The 7175-nt window shown below is 43.9% G+C and overlaps 2 pseudogenes; both read right to left on the minus strand.

Moving 5' to 3' along the window:
- Positions 1-236: 236 nt before the first annotated feature.
- Positions 237-356, minus strand: LOC135051458 (5S ribosomal RNA; annotated as a pseudogene).
- Positions 357-529: 173 nt separating this feature from the next.
- Positions 530-649, minus strand: LOC135051914 (5S ribosomal RNA; annotated as a pseudogene).
- Between the last annotated feature and the right edge of the window lie 6526 nt (positions 650-7175).

Genomic DNA, 7175 nt, shown 5'->3' on the forward strand with positions numbered 1-7175 from the left:
GAGCAAACTGTACTGGCTTGCACAGCAATGGTATCATAACACTCAGGGAATATTGATATCTACATGCAGCACAACATCAATTGCAATGATGAAAAACAACCATGGTTGATAACACCATGGGTTCATTGCCACAGATACCATACAGGGCCAACGTGAAAGGCAAATGCGAGCGCCGTGTGATGTCCAGGACAAAACGGGGATACCATAATCATCACCTGTAGGACAAAATGTGTCCCTTGGTACAATACCCGGTATTCCCATGCCGTCTCCAAGCATGGTACTGACTGGGCCCAACACTGCTTAATTGCCAAGATCGGACGGGATTGGATGGTTTCCAGTGTGGTATGATTGTATCAAACAGATGTGCCCATATATATATATATATATCTCTCCCGATGTGTCAGTATCATCCCTCGTCTCTCAACCAAATCACATTATAGTCCTGTATAATAATGTACAAGAAAGGACACCTATATTGATGCCAACAACTAAGAGATAAAAAGAAGGGGGGGGAAACACACCGAGTCCCTTGATACAACACCCAGTATTCCCACATTGTCTCCAAGTGTAGTACTGGCTAGGCCCATCACTGCTTAATTACCAAGATCAGACGGGATCGGATGGGATCCAGTGTGGTATGATAGTATCAATCTCCACGGTGTGCCAAGGCAATGAACTGTTAAACATGTCCAATATGCAAACTATAAGTGCCAACCAGGCACTATACGTGAGAAACATATGTTGCTCAGAGAGATACAAGACGATCAAGCATCAGCAGGTGACCAGTGATGAAACATATCTTATTTGACAAGACATGACACACGGCGGTGTCTCAGAAAAATAAACCAAAAAAAATTAGACTCTATATAATGTTGTACAGAGTCAGAGGAAGCATCCCAGACGGAATTCCTCATTGAGCCCATTTGGGGCCAATGTTTGTAATCTATCAATCCATTGATGTTCTCTTTGTAATAGGATTTTGTTGCGGTCACCACCCCTTTGAAGTGGTGGGATTTGGTCCAAGATGCAACACTTGAGTTGATTGATAGTATGTTTTGCCTCCATGAAGTGTCTTGCCACAGGTAAATTTGAAAAGTCACTTGAAGACCCACCCTGGGTGATGCTCTTCTTGATTGTTGAACGATGCTGGCTTAAGCGCTCCTTTAGCATCCTACTGGTCTTTCCAACATAAAGCAAATTGCATGGACATTTCAGCACATAGACTACAAATTTACTGTTGCAGTCAAGTTTTTGTTTAATAGTATATGTCTTGTTATCCTGAGGGTTAATAAACCGATTGCCAAGTAGCAAGAATGGACAGTTTGGACAGCCCGTGCATTTGTGAACCCCTGTTTTAATAGTCAACCAGTGAGAGGGTGTATTCTTTTTTCTCTTGGAAAAATCTGTTACAACAAGCATATCTTTCAGATTGGGTCCTCGTTTATATGCGAATCGAGGTGGTTGCGGGATGGCTTTTGCCAGACTTGGATCCGTGCCAATGAGGTGCCAATGTTCCTGAATCTTGTTGCGAATGAATCTAGAAGCAGTGGTATACATGCTCACAAAGTTAAACCTGTCGTTATCTTTGTTGGGAGAAGCGTCTTTACTAGATAGGAGTTCCTCTCTCCTTATTTGGCCAATTTTTGTGAGTGCCAAATCAATCTCCTCCTTTGAATATCCACGATCGAGGAAGCGTTGACTCATAGATTGTAGAGCAGATGGTATTGCTGAAGGGTCAGAGGTGATTCGTATCACCCTTAAGAGCTGAGAGAACGGTAACCCTCTTTTGAGGGGTGCCGGGTGGAAACTCGTTGAAAGCAAAAGCGTGTTCCTATCAGAGTCTTTGCAATGAATCTTGGTGGTCAGTGTGTTGTTGGACAGAAGAACAGATACGTCCAAAAAATTGATTTCTGTTTTGCTAAACGTGAGGCTGAATCTAATGGTGCCAGGGAGTGAATTCAGATGATCAATGAAGGTCAACTTTTCTCTCCCCCATGCCAGATGAAGAACAAATCATCAATATATCGGACATATGCTGTCAAGAACCGGCCAAAAAGAGGGTGACCTGTAATGTGTTCTTGTTCATACGCTGACATGAAAATGTTGGCATATGCTGGGGCCATGTTGGATCCCATAGCGGTACCCTGTTTCTGTAGGAAAAAACTATTCTCAAACAAAAAGTAATTTTTGTTCAAAATGAGGTTGATCAGTAATACCATATACTCTGATGGAGGTCCAAAATACACATCACTTTCTGTTATTAGCCGTTTACATGATTCAATGCCAAGTGCATGTGGAATGTTCGTTTATAGACTCGAGACATCGAGTGTGACCAATATTGCATCATCAGGGATGTGCTTGATACAATCCAGTTTCCTTAAGAAATCAGTTGTGTCCTCAATGTAGCTGGCTGCACTTTTAGCAAGAGGCTGTAGATAGAAGTCTACAAGCTGTGAAAGTGGTTGGCATAGGGATCCACGTGCCGAAATGATCGGACGCCCAGGGGGCTGTGTCAGTGATTTATGGATTTTGGGTAGCGTGTACAGGATTGGGGTTTTAGGATGAGGCGTGGTCAGAAAGTCAGCAGTGGTCTGATTGATGTACCTGTTGTTGACTCCCAAATTGATTATTGAATCAATTTCCTTTTTGTATGTCCATGTGGGGTCGTAGGTAAGTTTTTGATAACAGGTTGGGTTAGACAGTTGCCCATAAGCCTCTTGTACATAATAGTCATAATCAAGGAGGATTCCGGAAGTGTACAGACGGGTCCCGGGGCTGCGGCCGGCGGCGGGCGGGAGAACAGGCAGACTGTGAGTATAAATGTTTTATTGTTTATGTACACTTGTTATCCTGATGATGGGGTGAGACCCCCCGAAACGTCGATCTATGACTTAAAGTTTTTCACCTTTACAAATCTGGAAGTGCCGCCTCTTTTGTTTTTGCTCTAAATATATATATATATATGAATTAAGTGGCACATTTCTCAGCTGATTCAAAAAAATTCTTACTGGCAGGTCACAGAGTTTCTTCTGGAGTACAATAATAATTATCACCGGTGCAACTGCTATGTGGTTTTCCACAATGCTCTATACTATTGCCCATGTTTTTTTGCAGTATACCTACTACCACTGGGTGAAATATTCAGATGTTATGACCTGGCACTGCTATGTAAAGGATACACAACTACTGAGAACCCGTTACAAATCCTAAATGGCTGTCTAGCTGAGATCCAGAAGCGGATGCCATTTTTGACTGAATTCTGATAAAACAGAGATCGTTATGATAGGAGCTCACCATCAAAGGTCAAGACTGCAGCTTAGCCAAGAAATGGATTTATGTTTCAGGGTCCAAAATTATAAATCTCTGAACATGTGCAGAATCTTATCATTGCCCAGGATGGTGGCTTTACGCTTAAACAGTAGGTATCAGTCAACAATAAAATCAAAACATTTTCAGCTAAGGGACACAGGCAGCATTAAGCCCTTATGTCCTCGGAAGATCTGCCTAAATTCATGTATGCATTTGTACCATCATGATTAGACTACTGAAATATCCTCTCTCGCAGCAAAAGAATTGCAGCTGGTGCAAAATGCAGCTGCCAGGCTGTTAATAAAGCGGCTTCATACCAGCCACATAACACCCATTCTTTATTCTCTTCAAATTGAGTTTTAAATGGCAAATCCATTTCAAGATTAGCTTACTGACTTCAAAATTCTTACATAATCAGCATCCCAGGTACCTGAAGTACCCATCTTCCACCATTTATAACCACCAGCCTATTGTCCCCTCATGCCACCAAAACAGCTCTAACCCATCAAGGCATGGACTCCACAAGACCTCTGGACTCTGGAGGTGTCCTGTGGTAACTGGCACCAAGACATTAGCAGCAAATCCTTTAAATGTTGTAACTTGCATCCATGGCTTGGATTTGTTTTTCAAGCACATGCTACAGATGCTCAATTAGATTTAGATTTGGGAAATTTGGAGGCCATGTCAACATCTGTAATCACTTTTTTTCATGTTCCTCAAACCATCCCTTAACAATTTTTGGGGAATACCTTTGCCATGGATAGGTTATACTTGGTCTGCAGCAATGTTTGGGTAGGTGGTATGTATCAAAGTTGCATTCACATGTATGCCAGGACCAAATTTGTCCCAGCAGAACATTGCCCAAAGCATCACATTGCTTCTGCTGGCTTGCCTTCTTCCCATAGTTATCCTGGTGCCACCTCTTTCACAGGTAAATGTTGCTCATGCACCCAGCCTTCCACCTGATGTAAAAGAAAATGTGATTTATAGACCACCCTAATTCATTGCTCCATGGTCATGTGCTGATGCTCATGTGCCACTAACTGGCTATGCAGCCCCATATGCAGCAATCTGCAATTCACTGTGTGTTCTGACGCCTTTCAGTCACAGTCAGAATTAACTATTTCAGCAATTTGTGCTACAGTAGCTATTCTGTGAGATTGGACAAGATAGTCTAGCCTTTGCTCTCCATGTGCATCAATGAGCCTTGGGTAACATGACCCTGACATCAGTTTACTAGTTGTCCATCCTTGAACCACTTTTGGTTAGTACTAACCACTGCATACTGGGAACACACCACCAGATGTTTTAGAGAAGCTCTGATCCAGTTGTTTTGAGTGTAGATGCATTTACTTACCTGGTTTTAATGTTATGGCAGTGATATTGACACCAGCATTCATAGCTTGGACTGGTAGCAACAATTGCCAGGGAACAAACAAAGAGGACACCCCTAACAAAAGCCAGTACCAGTGTAAGGTATAGACAAGCTGTGCTGCTAACTCAAAAAATGGGAAAAATGAAGTGTGTAACCCCTGTCAAAATATCACACATTCCTCATAGTGATGGATACATTAGAGGAATCAAGCCCACAAAAAATATGCTTAAATTACAAGAGCACCTTCCATCACCCAATGTGATCTGTAAATCATAGTGTATATTCACCGCTGCAGCGAGTGAAAGAGGCAGTGGAGGATTTTCCACAAGGCAACCAAAGCAACTGCTTATGGCCCTAATGGTCCCAGGGGTCCCTGCTGGTGCAAGGGGACCCACCAGCGAGGCTATATAAAGGGCATTTCTGGTGGACCACAGTCTTCACCGAAATTGTCTGCGAGCTGGGCTGGATGAATATTCCCAGGAGGCTGCCAGTGATTAGACATCTGTTGGGTGCCGGCTCCAGTGCACAACTGTTTCTCCAGTCCTGCAGTAGTGTGCGTGTGACCAGTCATGACACGTGTGTATGACGTCAGATGCTTAGAGAGAGGTGTCGGGATGTGCTCATAAAAAACATGAGGTCTTCCAGTGTACTTTATTACAGTATTTTTTATTTTATTTTATATAACATCCACCTACTTTAGATTCCAAATAGGTGAAAGTGGGGGATGGGGGGTGGACAGTGTTATTTTAAGTACAGTGTCTAACATCCGCCTGCTACAATCATGGCTGGGGGGAAAGCACACACTGACTGGTGATATATCAATATGCTGTTATACTCTATTTTAAGTACTACCGTGTATGGGAGATGCCTGCTACAATCATTGGGTAATGATATATAATCAATACAGTCACACTGACTGAGGGGTATAATAATGGGTATTATAAGGAATGGGGGCCTGCTACAATCAGTAAGTGGGGGGGCACTCATATATAATGCAGTCAACACTAGTGCAATTGGGTGTAATAATAAGTATCATAAGGTATGGGAGCCTACAATATATTTCAGTGCTCCCTCCCCCACTGATTGTAGCATGTCCCCCATCCCATATAATATCCATTATTATTACACCCCTCAGTCAATGACTGTATTGATTATATTTTGGTGCCTTTAGTGTGACTCGATTATACGAGGTCTGACAATTAAGTTAGCAAACTCACCACAGTGCAGTAGTAGATTTACAACTAGTCACCCAAAGCAGCCGCAAGGGCCCGGCGGGTCCAAGGGGGCTCGCTGACAGATCATGAAGTCGGGAGGGCATTTCTGCTGAAATTGTACAAGTGATGGGCTGGCTGAATACTCCTGGCCGGCTGTCAGTAACTAGATAGCTGCCATGTGCCAGTTGTCTGCACCTGCCTGTGCCTACAGTGTAATTTTAAGTACACTAGTACAAGTACCATCCGCCCGCTATAATCGGGCAGATTGTGGAGCATACACTGGGGGGAGGCAAAATGAGTGGGGGGTCCTGTCTGCTACAACTGGGGGGAGGGATCACACAGGATTGTTTGAGGAAGAGAAGGCCCAAATCGGTGTCTTGCTTAGGGACCCATGAGGTCTAAATCTGCCTCTGGAAAGAGGGTCTTGCACTTGCCTCCCGCACACCACGGGATACTGTGACCCACAGGTGGGTCAGCGGGGCAGTCCCAGAAAAATGGGACTGTCCCTCCAAAATCAGGACAGTTGGGTGGTATGCATTATACTGCACAGGACTATGGTGTATTTTCTACAGTGCATTGCTGTTATTAATATTAACGTGGTACATTTTCATGCATGCACTAACAGTATTTACTACAGACCATGCCAAACCTCAGTGGTAACTGGCCACACCTCCTCTGGGGCCTGCCACACCTTTGAGCGTGGGCTTCTACCACTGCATTCCCCCGGGGGGCCCTTCATGCCCCAGTCTGACACTGGCTGTGTGGCATGTACACATGCAGCTTGGCATACATACATAATTGCACAAATTAACATAATTTAAGTCTGCATTTGCTGTGTAAAATACATTAACTCTACAAGACACTTGCAGCAAATTGCTTCAAAGTATGGCGTGATTAAAGGTGCGAATTTTGGACGCAGCGGACTTGCACAAATATGCTAATGACTCAGTCACTGCCTTGTGCACACAGATGCCCACTGCCAGGGAATCACATCCGCTGCTTACGTACATAAGCGGGAACAATGGGAACATCAATCGCATCATCGAACCTGTGTGCAACCCAATGATGATCTCACCTAAAATGCCTGGGCCTATCCAGCGGCATACAAAGCCACAGTGGCTGACTATGGCATGCCCAGAAAATGATCCCTATATGCAGGGTCGAAACTAGGATTTTTGGCACCCGGGGCAAGGCAGTAATTTGGGGCCCCCATGCACACACACACTTTGGAACCATGTCAAAAACACAGTAATAAACAATTGGCAAAGTGACAACCA

Source organism: Pseudophryne corroboree, chromosome 2 (genome assembly GCF_028390025.1).
Source record: "Pseudophryne corroboree isolate aPseCor3 chromosome 2, aPseCor3.hap2, whole genome shotgun sequence".
NCBI lineage: Eukaryota > Metazoa > Chordata > Amphibia > Anura > Myobatrachidae > Pseudophryne > Pseudophryne corroboree.